General features: G+C 37.8%; 1 pseudogene; it reads right to left on the minus strand.

The window, feature by feature from the left end:
- Positions 1 to 8,021: 8,021 nt before the first annotated feature.
- Positions 8,022 to 9,200, minus strand: LOC122347852 (annotated as a pseudogene).
- Between the last annotated feature and the right edge of the window lie 3,007 nt (positions 9,201 to 12,207).

Below are 12,207 nucleotides of genomic sequence, written 5' to 3' on the forward strand. Positions count from 1 at the left end.
AGTTTGTTGAAGCCAAAAAAATGTAATAAAACCTTGAGTTCATCCTCATTATGGTTCCTTCACACACCAAACCAAATCCGCCTGAACCCAGCTTGGGACCGATTTTATAATTTCTCATGATGTGGCCTATTAAAAGGTGAACAGTTGTAGTTAGTGTGAAATGCGGTTTTAGATCCTTTTTTACAAAATGTATCATTCCAAAATAACATTTTCTAACTCTCATTGATTTATTATTCTTACCCTTGCCCAGGACGTCCTGCTCTGGCTGTTCTTCAGCAGCAGGAGGGCCTTCTGAAGCTGGAGCTATAATATGAATCAATTCAAAATCAATTGTATTAATATAAGATGCTGCATCTTCAAATTTCAGCTTTTCTGTATTTAGGGGCCAATTTGGACTTGATTTCTAAATTCAACTTTTCTCAACCTTTCTAAATTTCTGATCTCTACAGTTCTAAATACTTGATGTAATGATGACAGCAGGTTTCAGTCACTGAGGAATCGATTCATTTTCATTTCCACTTGTATAATCAGAGCACATTTATATGATTGTACCATTATCACGTCTCTGATATGTTCCCGCCTCACACTTGAACTTCTTTCTCAGCCTCGACCAGGTCATATTTTCCAGATCTGTGGAGATGAAAGCGAAGAGCGGGCCATTTCCGGCCATTCTTCCTTTCCTTCTCTATCTTTGCCTCCTTTTTCTGTCCATCATTCTCAGCTCTCCCAAAAGGCCACCTCCAGAAGCTCCTCTCTGCCTTTTTCACTTTTCTCCCATCATCATTCACACCGGGACCAACAGGCGTCTCATCAAGCTGATGAAGATGGGACACGGCCGTGTTGGTGGTGTATTTTAGAAGTACACAGCACTCCATCACTAGCTTTTTTAGCCAAAAAGTAGCTGTCTCACGATAAAACCGTTTGTGACTTATCAAGATACTCCGAAACTTCAACCAACAAACTGATGACGTTTTTCGGGTCTTTCTACAACATTCTAATTGCCATAGAAATCACGTCACGTCATTCTGCTGACAAGAATGCGAATTTAAAAAATGCGAATAAATCACGATAGCATTCATATCTAATATACTTTATATTAATTATCTAATTGTATATCGCTTCGTTTTTGACGAGGTAAAGCAATAAGCAAACATGCATGAAGCGCATTAAACCGCTAAAAACCCTGCTTTGTGGCACAAGTTAGGTTTTTGAGATCGGATCATTTAAACTGGTAAACTGGAAAGTCCAAGTGAAATGAAATGAAAAGAAATGAAATGAATACGTTCATACAGTGACATTAATTTCGGAAAACAATAAACAATACGCGACTTACATTTTAGGAGATTTTCTTGATCGACTGTTGAACGAATCGTTTAAACGGTGACTTGCCGCCACCTACTGGACGTTTTAGTCGAATTTTTAATGAATCTAATATCAATCAGAATAATTTAACAAAAATCTGAAAACCTTGTGATTATGAGTTTAAATACTTTCATGTCACTTCTGAGTTGAAGAGTAAATGCTGATTTTGTGCACTTCTGTGACACTTCTTTAGTGCAAAAAATGACTACATTAATTTTGTTGATATTGATTTCATCTGATTGGCACATTATTATTCTTGGTTTAGTTTTATTACTGGAGATGTGTGTATTATAATAATTAAAAACTGAAAAGGTAAAATAAAATAAAATGACACAGAACTCATTTGATCTTGATAACTGTCTAGTTTTTCTGTCTTTTCTGTCAGGCAGGTTATTTTGCTCAGACTCATTCACATTCTGTCTATTGTTTTCATCCTTTCTCTTGTGATTCATTCATTATCTCACAACTGTTTCTGCTCTACTCTTCTGGTGTTTTGGGTGAAGTGCTCATAGCTGTGCTTCATCGTGAATAAAGCACATTTTTGCACTTGATACGTAATGATTTTAACAAAAATGTATTCACTTCAGCTTCAAGTGCCTGACTGTAACGAACACATTTCTGCTTAAACAACTGGAAATAATTTGGAAATAACTGCCTATCTCTGAATCTGTAGTAATTTATGCTGAATCAGCATTATTCCTTTAACAGCCCTGTGTGTCAGGAGCTGGATTCTCTCTACAGCAGACTATAAGATGCCAGGAGTCTCTGTCTTGAGGAGATCGAGCTCATGTTTAAGTGGGAGGGGAATAGTGGCTTCATCTCACGGAGATCTGTCACACATCTCTCACACATCTGACCTGTAAACTTTCACTGTCTGATATTGCTTGTAACTTGTGGCTCTTGTGCAGTTGTAGTGTTTGCTTATCTGTCCGGAGAGAGAGAGAGAGAGAGAGAGAGAGACAGCAGACAGCAGAGCGCAGTTTTCTTTGGGCTCAAATACTGCTCTCCTAGATCCCTTGATGTCATCCCAAACACACACACACACACACACACACACACACACAGTATATGTACTGTATATGTGCTGTGGGTAGATGAGTGAGAGAAGAGATGTTAGGGAAAAACACTTCTCATTTCTTGTAAGAGACTGGCTCAGCTACCAGATTGAGCCTCTTAGAGATACATAATAAAATAGTAATACTTTAAAATGCCTGACATGTTTCTTATTAGTGAAACAGTTCATTTCACCTTATGGATGTTTGAAATCAAGTGGAAATGGACCTGTTCTCAATCAATCAATCACTTTTATTTATATAACGCATTTAACAATTTTATCAAAGCACTGAACAGTATCAAATAAAAGAGTACAATGATAGGGATCTTATAATGACAAGATTGAACAATTTGTTATTAAATGCAGAAACGGTCTCTGTAATCCAACTGACGATAATCTCTAGAAATGAAGTGTCCCCAACTAAGCAAGTCAGAGGAACTAAAAGCCCATCCATACAGAATGAAGAAACAAAAACAGGCTCAGTTAAGGGCCACTTCTCCTCTGGCTGGACTCCCAGCATTTCATTTCCAGTTCAATTTTAATTGCAGCTAAATTGTGCAACCGACTTTGTGTGTGAGCGCGTTCTGGTCTCAGATGAGCATCATCTCTGGGTGCTGATCCACCATCTGATCTGGATACAAGCTGAGAAACAGAATGAGAAAGAAACAGACTAATATTAGCAAAGATGCTATTCTTTTTACAATGTCACGAGTACATTGTGTTTTATGAGGAGTGTTCCCAGCTCCAGCTAATCTAATGAATGCAGCCTAACGATCCTTTAATGGATTTGAACAATAGAAGTGTATTAGAGTGTTGTGTGTAGGCTAGGTTAAAAGACGTGTCTTTAATCTAGATTTAAACTGACAGAGTGTGTCTGCTTCCCGAACAGCGTTAGGGAGATTGTTCCAGAGTTTGCAGGATCATGAAGGGAACAGATTTATTTTTAATGTCTGAGGCCGCCCAGGTTCGTGTCGTATATGTTCAGGGCATTTGACTGAATATTGCTTCGTAAAAGAGGTACAGAGTAATGGAGAGTTCATACAAATTAGTTTCAGCTTTATTAAATCTGAAAGCAGCTAATTCAGCAAACTGTAAGTAATGCACAATCTTACAATGCTTTTTCTGTAAATCACAAGGTTGTTTCATCGACATCGACCCAAAGTGAACCTCAAGGAATGAAAATCCTAGTCTTGATAGTTTAAAAGATGTGATTCTCTCATCAACCAATCAACATCACAAGAGAGAGGCAGAGCATTTTTGAATATTAAATGAGAAGCTTTTGACACGTTCTAAATTCTCTGTAATGGCACACATTACAGCAAGAACTTAATTGAATTAGTTGATAATTAGATCTTTACTAGATCAGTAGATAATCTTATAGAACTATTTCTGTTTCCCGCAGGACTGCTGTCTTGGATGATGATGTTGAGAGGTTATTGTGCTTTCAGGTCTTCCTGGTCCTAAGGGACATCCAGGTATTTTGGTCCCACATAACATTGTCCATAGCAGTAGTCCATTGGGGGAGCGGGGCGCACCAGGTCTTGATGGGTCTGTTGGTCAGACAGGAATGCCAGGCCCTCCAGGTAGTCCAGCATTCCCAGGTGAGTGTCTTTATTGTGACTAATATGAAACTTAACGGCAGATTTCTAACCTTTCACCTTCAATTTCAATTCCTCTAAAATGATCTAGATCCCACACGAAACGAGGGCCAGTTGGTAGACTTCAGGAATCCAAGCACCCACAGGAACCCACACATTTTACATTTTTCATATAAATGCTTTGGAGCAGTGGTTCTCATTGTTGGTTTACAGATTTGTTCTGATCATGAATCAGTATTAATAAAAAAAAAAAAAAAAAAAAGTTAATAATAGTTAATAAACTATTATATTAAGCAATGTTTCTTGAGCTCAACTTACTAATGGCACAAATCTGCTCGGTGGTTTCCTGCCCGATTACCAGAAGACTTCACTGAAACCCAGGTCAGAAGTGAGCTGACTACAAATAATGACAATAAATAGAAGACATTTATCATTGATAATCATTTATTTTCAATAAAGAAAAAACTGAAACGGTATTAAAATAGTTATGCTGTGATGCTGTACATTTTAGGATAATTACAAGAACTATTAACCGAAGCAAAATGATCGTCGTGACATGCACGCTGTGCATGACGTCACTAATAGGAGACGATGTTTGCAGAGGAGCGCGACGTGCTTGACAGATCACGATGATCAAATGATGTTGAAGCAGATAATTTGTGATCATAAACCCTGTGAGATCCGATGCGGCCGATTTGTTGTTGAAGGTTTTTTTATCCATTATTCCAAGAGGATTTCATCTGTTCCTAGTGGCATTTCCCACCAAGCTACTTCAATACTGATCGTCACACCAACTGTTGCACTATATAAACCTTTTGCACTACAAACGCAAGGAGACTCTTGTGTTCATTGGATTCATCGTTCCTTTTTTTCCCCAACGTTTACGCTTATTCTATGGACTGAGGACTTTTCTGAAACTTTTCTGGAGTGATCTATCGTAAAAAATCATACCTGAAATGTTTGACTACTGTAAATATTCATACGTGTAAACTTTCTTTTACACTTTTGTAATAAACATTTAACATGCATAAACATGCTTTGTGGCATCTTTGTCTTTTTCCCTGTTTTTGTCACTTAATTTTGAAACAGAACCAGATGAGAACCATTAGTCTAGTGTTACATTCATGTGCTTTATGTGGTAACTCAATCTATTTTTTCTATCAAGTCATATTATATAATCTGAGCAAGTCACTGTGAGACTTGAAAGAACACACTTTTAGAAGTAATTGTAGTGTCATATTAGGTAGATTGTATATTAGTAGAAATGTAATTAACAGCAGCCAAATGTGTAAGGTAACGTTAGATTTTTGACACACTCTCCTCTGGGAGATCCTCATGTCCTTGTCCTCTCTACAACTCTGTTTCTTTATTATGTTCCCACACGGATGCTTTCCTCCCTTCTTTCTGCGTACGTGCAATTTTGTTTTGCCTTACTGTTCTGCAGCATCTCTCATAGACACAGCATTCATTGTTCTTAGACAAACCAGCACTTTGCAATCTACATGAATAAGATTGTCCTCTTGGTTGTCACTTGAAAGGATTAGTTTAACCCCATACATATCCTAAATGAATTGCACTGAACTTAAAAATATGTTAAAGTTCATTCACATGCAGTTGATCTAAATTCATCAAGTTCACCCAATGATATATCATATTCTTGATTGATGAGAACATTTAAACATCCATCAAACATGAGGAGAAGATAATACCTGGATAATACCTTAAAGATCATCTCTTGGTCTTTTGAGGTATAGGTTTTCAGCCTCAGTAATTCAACGACCAAAAGTGTGTATAATATTTTTATATTCAAAAGCTCATTTCTTTTTTATAAAATGTCTAATTTCCTGTGTGCATTGCAGATGATAAATAGACTAATTTTGAGTCGGCCAGTCTCATAGAGAGGCTGGTTGATATATAACCACTGTGACCACTAAGCCTCAGTCTCTCATTGGTAGCCCTGAGTATACATTTACTTCTGTTCGTCTTACATCTCATCATGTGTCTTTAAGTGGTTAGACTGGGGTTTATTCTTATCATGCCCTTGTAAAAAGATGTTGTAGCGTCTGGCTAAGATCAAGATGCTTATTTGGTCGTTGTCTTAAAGGACCCTTTTCACCTTTTAACATTTGCTGATAAATTACACACCTGGACCTCATGTCTACATCTTTGCAGGTGTTAAATTGCCCGTGGTTCCCCCATTATCACAGAGATGCTAAACAGATTTGCTCTCTAGTCCCTACATCAAAGCCCCGAACCCATTCCAACGAGGAGTAACAAACCCCCGTGCCATTCACCTATGGATTCACTAGAGATGTGGTCTGGCCACGCCATTGCAATACGAATCACGCACACACATAGGGACATTTTCTTTATTTTAAGCCATTATTATGAACACTTATACCTCATGGTATCAAAACGATCCTCTTGTCATGCCTCAAATGATGATTTACCGCATAGAATCATGAAGTGCATCATACCATTTTTACTGTGTTTTGGAGTAAAGTTGCTCCAACTCTCCAGACCAGCAATAAAGATGCCAATGGGCCATAAAAGCAAACAAAGAAACTTTTCTCTCGCTCAAAATCCATGCCTCTGATTGGCAATTCCAATCAAGCAGTGGGTGTGTCAGGGAACTATCAAAAGTCCCTAACACCAACTATTCCTTCCTTTCTTTGAGACGGATTCTCTACAGACTCAACTCTTGAGTCCAACCTTCTGGTAGTTACCTTCAAATAACTTTGTCATCTCGCTGTGGACTTTCTTACCTTCAAGAGGAACCAGAGGTTCCCCCAGCTCACACCTAGAGAAATCATCAAGAACTTCTTGTCATCAGGATTCTTTTGCAGCAACAAAAACTAATGCAAGTAACTTTTATAACTAGTTGGATGCGTGTTTAAGTTTGAGCCCCTTTTAAGGTGAATTTTGATTCTTTGATGATTCTCACTAGGTTGTAGTTAATTGATGTGAAATACTAGCATTCTTCTCCTTCTCTCTCTCTCTTTCTTCCTTACTTTGTTGTATTTTATGTATATATATATATATATATATATATATATATATATATATATATATATATATATATATATATATGTGTGTGTGTGTGTGTGTGTGTGTGCTTTGTTAATATGTTGTATGTTATCTATAGCTTGTTGATTAAATCCCTTATATTCACAGTTAATTGTCTGCTCACAATTTGAAGTCACTGAATGTTGACCCTTCCTACATGCTAAATTACTGCTAGTACTGCAGAGTAGGAAAGCTATTCTTCCTTGGCCAGGAAAATAAGCTTTCTTAGAATTGATAAAGAATTATATTGTCTGCTCGGTGGACAAACAGATGAAATAACTGTAACGTTAATTCTGCTACAGTTAATTCTAAAATATAATCTAAATATTTATTATTAATTATACCTAGCTATAATTTATTATAAATTAATCATAAAGTACTTGTATGAAACCTCAAATAAAAGTATTCCGACTTTTAGTTGTTGTGTTTGATTATAATACCTTTGTTTTGAATTTTTTCAATCTTTATTACCACGTGACCGGTGACAAAACTTAACATCACAAGTGTTCATCTAAAGGTGAACAAATGTATAGTTTTTAAATATCTCTGATAAATATCTTTAATTCTATTCATTTTAAAGTGTGAGAGATGTCAGATAACAGTAGATGTTTGGTCTGTGATCATGACAGGAAGCTGTGTGGCCGTAACAGTTTCAGAAGGGACTGAAATTAATTTGCAATATAAACAATGCAATATAATTATGAACAGACACTTATTATTTATTTGCTTACAGATTTATTGTAAAATAAATGTCTTACAAATTTCTTATACATTTCTTATAGGTTTTTTTATACAGTTTTCTTTTTTATGAGACAAGTATATGAATATAATAATGATTTACAAACAACTATTCAGTAAAGATCAATACACAAATTATTGAGCAATACAGCCAGACGCAAATATTGCTGCTTGAAGTCAAGGACGGGTGGCTCGGCTCTATATTGAGGCCTGAATGGAGGGAAGGAAAGGTCACTCGTGTCGGTCCAGCAGATGAAGCGCAGACTGAGAACAGAAGAGTGGACGTGACATCTTGTCTCAATCCATGACCTGAAACAAAAACACAATTTTAATGTACTTAATGTAATGTTTAACATACTTCAAACCAGTCATGGAGATGGATCTTCTTTAGAGCAAGTCTCTTCTTTGGCTTCGGCTGCAGGCAATCACAAATCAGATCGCAGCATTCTGTGCAAAAACAAAGAGATGTCTCATTATTAGCTTATACTTCACACCTGCTCTTTTTTGTGTTTGATGAAGATCTCACCTTGTGACAGGCCTGGCCTGGTCCAGATGTTGGCGGCGATCAAGTACAGGTCGCCCGCTGTGGGAAAAATCCCGCACACCATTTCAAACAGCACAATCCCCAAAGACCACACTGTCATGGGCTTGGCATGGTATGTGCCCTTGAACTTGTACTCTGGAGGAAAGTACTGTTCTGTGCCTGGAAGAAAGAGATGTTGTCTGATGTTCATACACTTCCACAGCATGCCGACTACACGTTACATGTTTTTTTCTTTTGTGAGTAATGGTTTGTGTAACGTACCACAGAAGTCTTTGAAGGCCGATTTTTTTCATAAGGGCCCCGCAACCAAAGTCAATCAATTTGACCTCCATGGTGTCCGGGTTCACCAGCAGGTTCTCCGGTTTAATGTCCCGATGGAAGACACCCTTCTCAAAGCAAGCCTTAGCGGCACAAATGACCTGCCGCGATGACGTATCGCGCCGCGGCGCTCGCCGAGGATTCCTCCGTGGAGCTCCATGAAACTAAGCAGATCCATGCAAGGTGAGGGCCGCTCCATAACCATAATGTAGTGGTCCGTCTCCTCTTCCCAGTCCAGCAGTTGAATTATTTGAGGAGCGCTGGGGCCCTTATTGGCCATGAGTGTCAAGCCGATCTCCAACGGCAGGCGATTGGGATGACCAGGCTAAAAGAGAAAGCATGACTGTTCGATGAAGGTGGTTTCCCAAATAAAGACTTCAAGACAGTTGACCAATCATTGGCAGTGATTAACATAAATATAAGATGCTATGAATTGAAAACAGCGACTGAGAAGTAATGACAGAGAGTGCAGACTACTCACCACTGAGATGTTTGGCATGTTTGGTGCCTTCACTGAAAATTTCACAGCCACCTGATCAACAAAACAAAGGGTTAACAGTTAGCATGAGCAAAGAGGTCATGATGTTCATGAATCCTGAAGAAATAAACTATAAGAATAAAAAGTTTGTTGAAGCCAAAAAAATGTAATAAAACCTTGAGTTCATCCTCATTATGGTTCCTTCACACACCAAACCAAATCCGCCTGAACCCAGCTTGGGACCGATTTTATAATTTCTCATGATGTGGCCTATTAAAAGGTGAACAGTTGTAGTTAGTGTGAAATGCGGTTTTAGATCCTTTTTTACAAAATGTATCATTCCAAAATAACATTTTCTAACTCTCATTGATTTATTATTCTTACCCTTGCCCAGGACGTCCTGCTCTGGCTGTTCTTCAGCAGCAGGAGGGCCTTCTGAAGCTGGAGCTATAATATGAATCAATTCAAAATCAATTGTATTAATATAAGATGCTGCATCTTCAAATTTCAGCTTTTCTGTATTTAGGGCCAATTTGGACTTGATTTCTAAATTCAACTTTTCTCAACCTTTCTAAATTTCTGATCTCTACAGTTCTAAATACTTGATGTAATGATGACAGCAGATACTAGAGGTTTCAGTCACTGAGGAATCGATTCATTTTCATTTCCACTTGTATAATCAGAGCACATTTATATGATTGTACCATTATCACGTCTCTGATATGTTCCCGCCTCACACTTGAACTTCTTCTCAGCCTCGACCAGGTCATATTTTCCAGATCTGTGGAGATGAAAGCTAAGAGCGGGCCATTTCCGGCCATTCTTCCTTTCCTTCTCTATCTTTGCCTCCTTTTTCTGTCCATCATTCTCAGCTCTCCCAAAAGGCCACCTCCAGAAGCTCCTCTCTGCCTTTTCACTTTTCTCCCATCATCATTCACACCGGGACCAACAGGCGTCTCATCAAGCTGATGAAGATGGGACACGGCCGTGTTGGTGGTGTATTTTAGAAGTACACAGCACTCCATCACTAGCTTTTTTTAGCCAAAAAAGTAGCTGTCTCACGATAAAACCGTTTGTGACTTATCAAGATACTCCGAAACTTCAACCAACAAACTGATGACGTTTTTCGGGTCTTTCTACAACATTCTAATTGCCATAGAAATCACGTCACGTCATTCTGCTGACAAGAATGCGAATTTAAAAAATGCGAATAAATCACGATAGCATTCATATCTAATATACTTTATATTAATTATCTAATTGTATATCGCTTCGTTTTTGACGAGGTAAAGCAATAAGCAAACATGCATGAAGCGCATTAAACCGCTAAAAAACCCTGCTTTGTGGCACAAGTTAGGTTTTTGAGATCGGATCATTTAAACTGGTAAACTGGAAAGTCCAAGTGAAATGAAATGAAATGAAATGAAATGAATACGTTCATACAGTGACATTGATTTTGGAAAACAATAAACAATACGCGACTTACATTTTAGGAGATTTTCTTGATCGACTGTTGAACGAATCGTTTAAACGGTGACTTGCCGCCACCTACTGGACGTTTTAGTCGAATTTTTAATGAATCTAATATCAATCAGAATAATTTAACAAAAATCTGAAAACCTTGTGATTATGAGTTTAAATACTTTCATGTCACTTCTGAGTTGAAGAGTAAATGCTGATTTTGTGCACTTCTGTGACACTTCTTTAGTGCAAAAAATGACTACATTAATTTTGTTGATATTGATTTCATCTGATTGGCACATTATTATTCTTGGTTTTGTTTTATTACTGGAGATGTGTGTATTATAATAATTAAAAACTGAAAAGGTAAAATAAAATAAAATGACACAGAACTCATTTGATCTTGATAACTGTCTAGTTTTTCTGTCTTTTCTGTCAGGCAGGTTATTTTGCTCAGACTCATTCACATTCTGTCTATTGTTTTCATCCTTTCTCTTGTGATTCATTCATTATCTCACAACTGTTTCTGCTCTACTCTTCTGGTGTTTTGGGTGAAGTGCTCATAGCTGTGCTTCATCGTGAATAAAGCACATTTTTGCACTTGATACGTAATGATTTTAACAAAAATGTATTCACTTCAGCTTCAAGTGCCTGACTGTAACGAACACATTTCTGCTTAAACAACTGGAAATAATTTGGAAATAACTGCCTATCTCTGAATCTGTAGTAATTTATGCTGAATCAGCATTATTCCTTTAACAGCCCCGTGTGTCAGGAGCTGGATTCTCTCTACAGCAGACTATAAGATGCCAGGAGTCTCTGTCTTGAGGAGATCGAGCTCATGTTTAAGTGGGAGGGGAATAGTGGCTTCATCTCACGGAGATCTGTCACACATCTCTCACACATCTGACCTGTAAACTTTCACTGTCTGATATTGCTTGTAACTTGTGGCTCTTGTGCAGTTGTAGTGTTTGCTTATCTGTCCGGAGAGAGAGAGAGAGAGAGAGAGAGAGAGAGAGAGAGACAGACAGCAGAGCGCAGTTTTCTTTGGGCTCAAATACTGCTCTCCTAGATCCCTTGATGTCATCCCAAACACACACACACACACACACACACACACACACACACACACACACACACAGTATATGTACTGTATATGTGCTGTGGGTAGATGAGTGAGAGAAGAGATGTTAGGGAAAAACACTTCTCATTTCTTGTAAGAGACTGGCTCAGCTACCAGATTGAGCCTCTTAGGAGATACATAATAAAATAGTAATACTTTAAAATGCCTGACATGTTTCTTATTAGTGAAACAGTTCATTTCACCTTATGGATGTTTGAAATCAAGTGGAAATGGACCTGTTCTCAATCAATCAATCACTTTTATTTATATAACGCATTTAACAATTTTATCAAAGCACTGAACAGTATCAAATAAAAGAGTACAATGATAGGGATCTTATAATGACAAGATTGAACAATTTGTTATTAAATGCAGAAACGGTCTCTGTAATCCAACTGACGATAATCTCTAGAAATGAAGTGTCCCCAACTAAGCAAGTCAGAGGAACTAAAAGCCCATCCATAC

This window comes from Puntigrus tetrazona, chromosome 7, assembly GCF_018831695.1.
Source record: "Puntigrus tetrazona isolate hp1 chromosome 7, ASM1883169v1, whole genome shotgun sequence".
In the NCBI taxonomy this organism is placed as follows: Eukaryota; Metazoa; Chordata; class Actinopteri; order Cypriniformes; family Cyprinidae; genus Puntigrus; species Puntigrus tetrazona.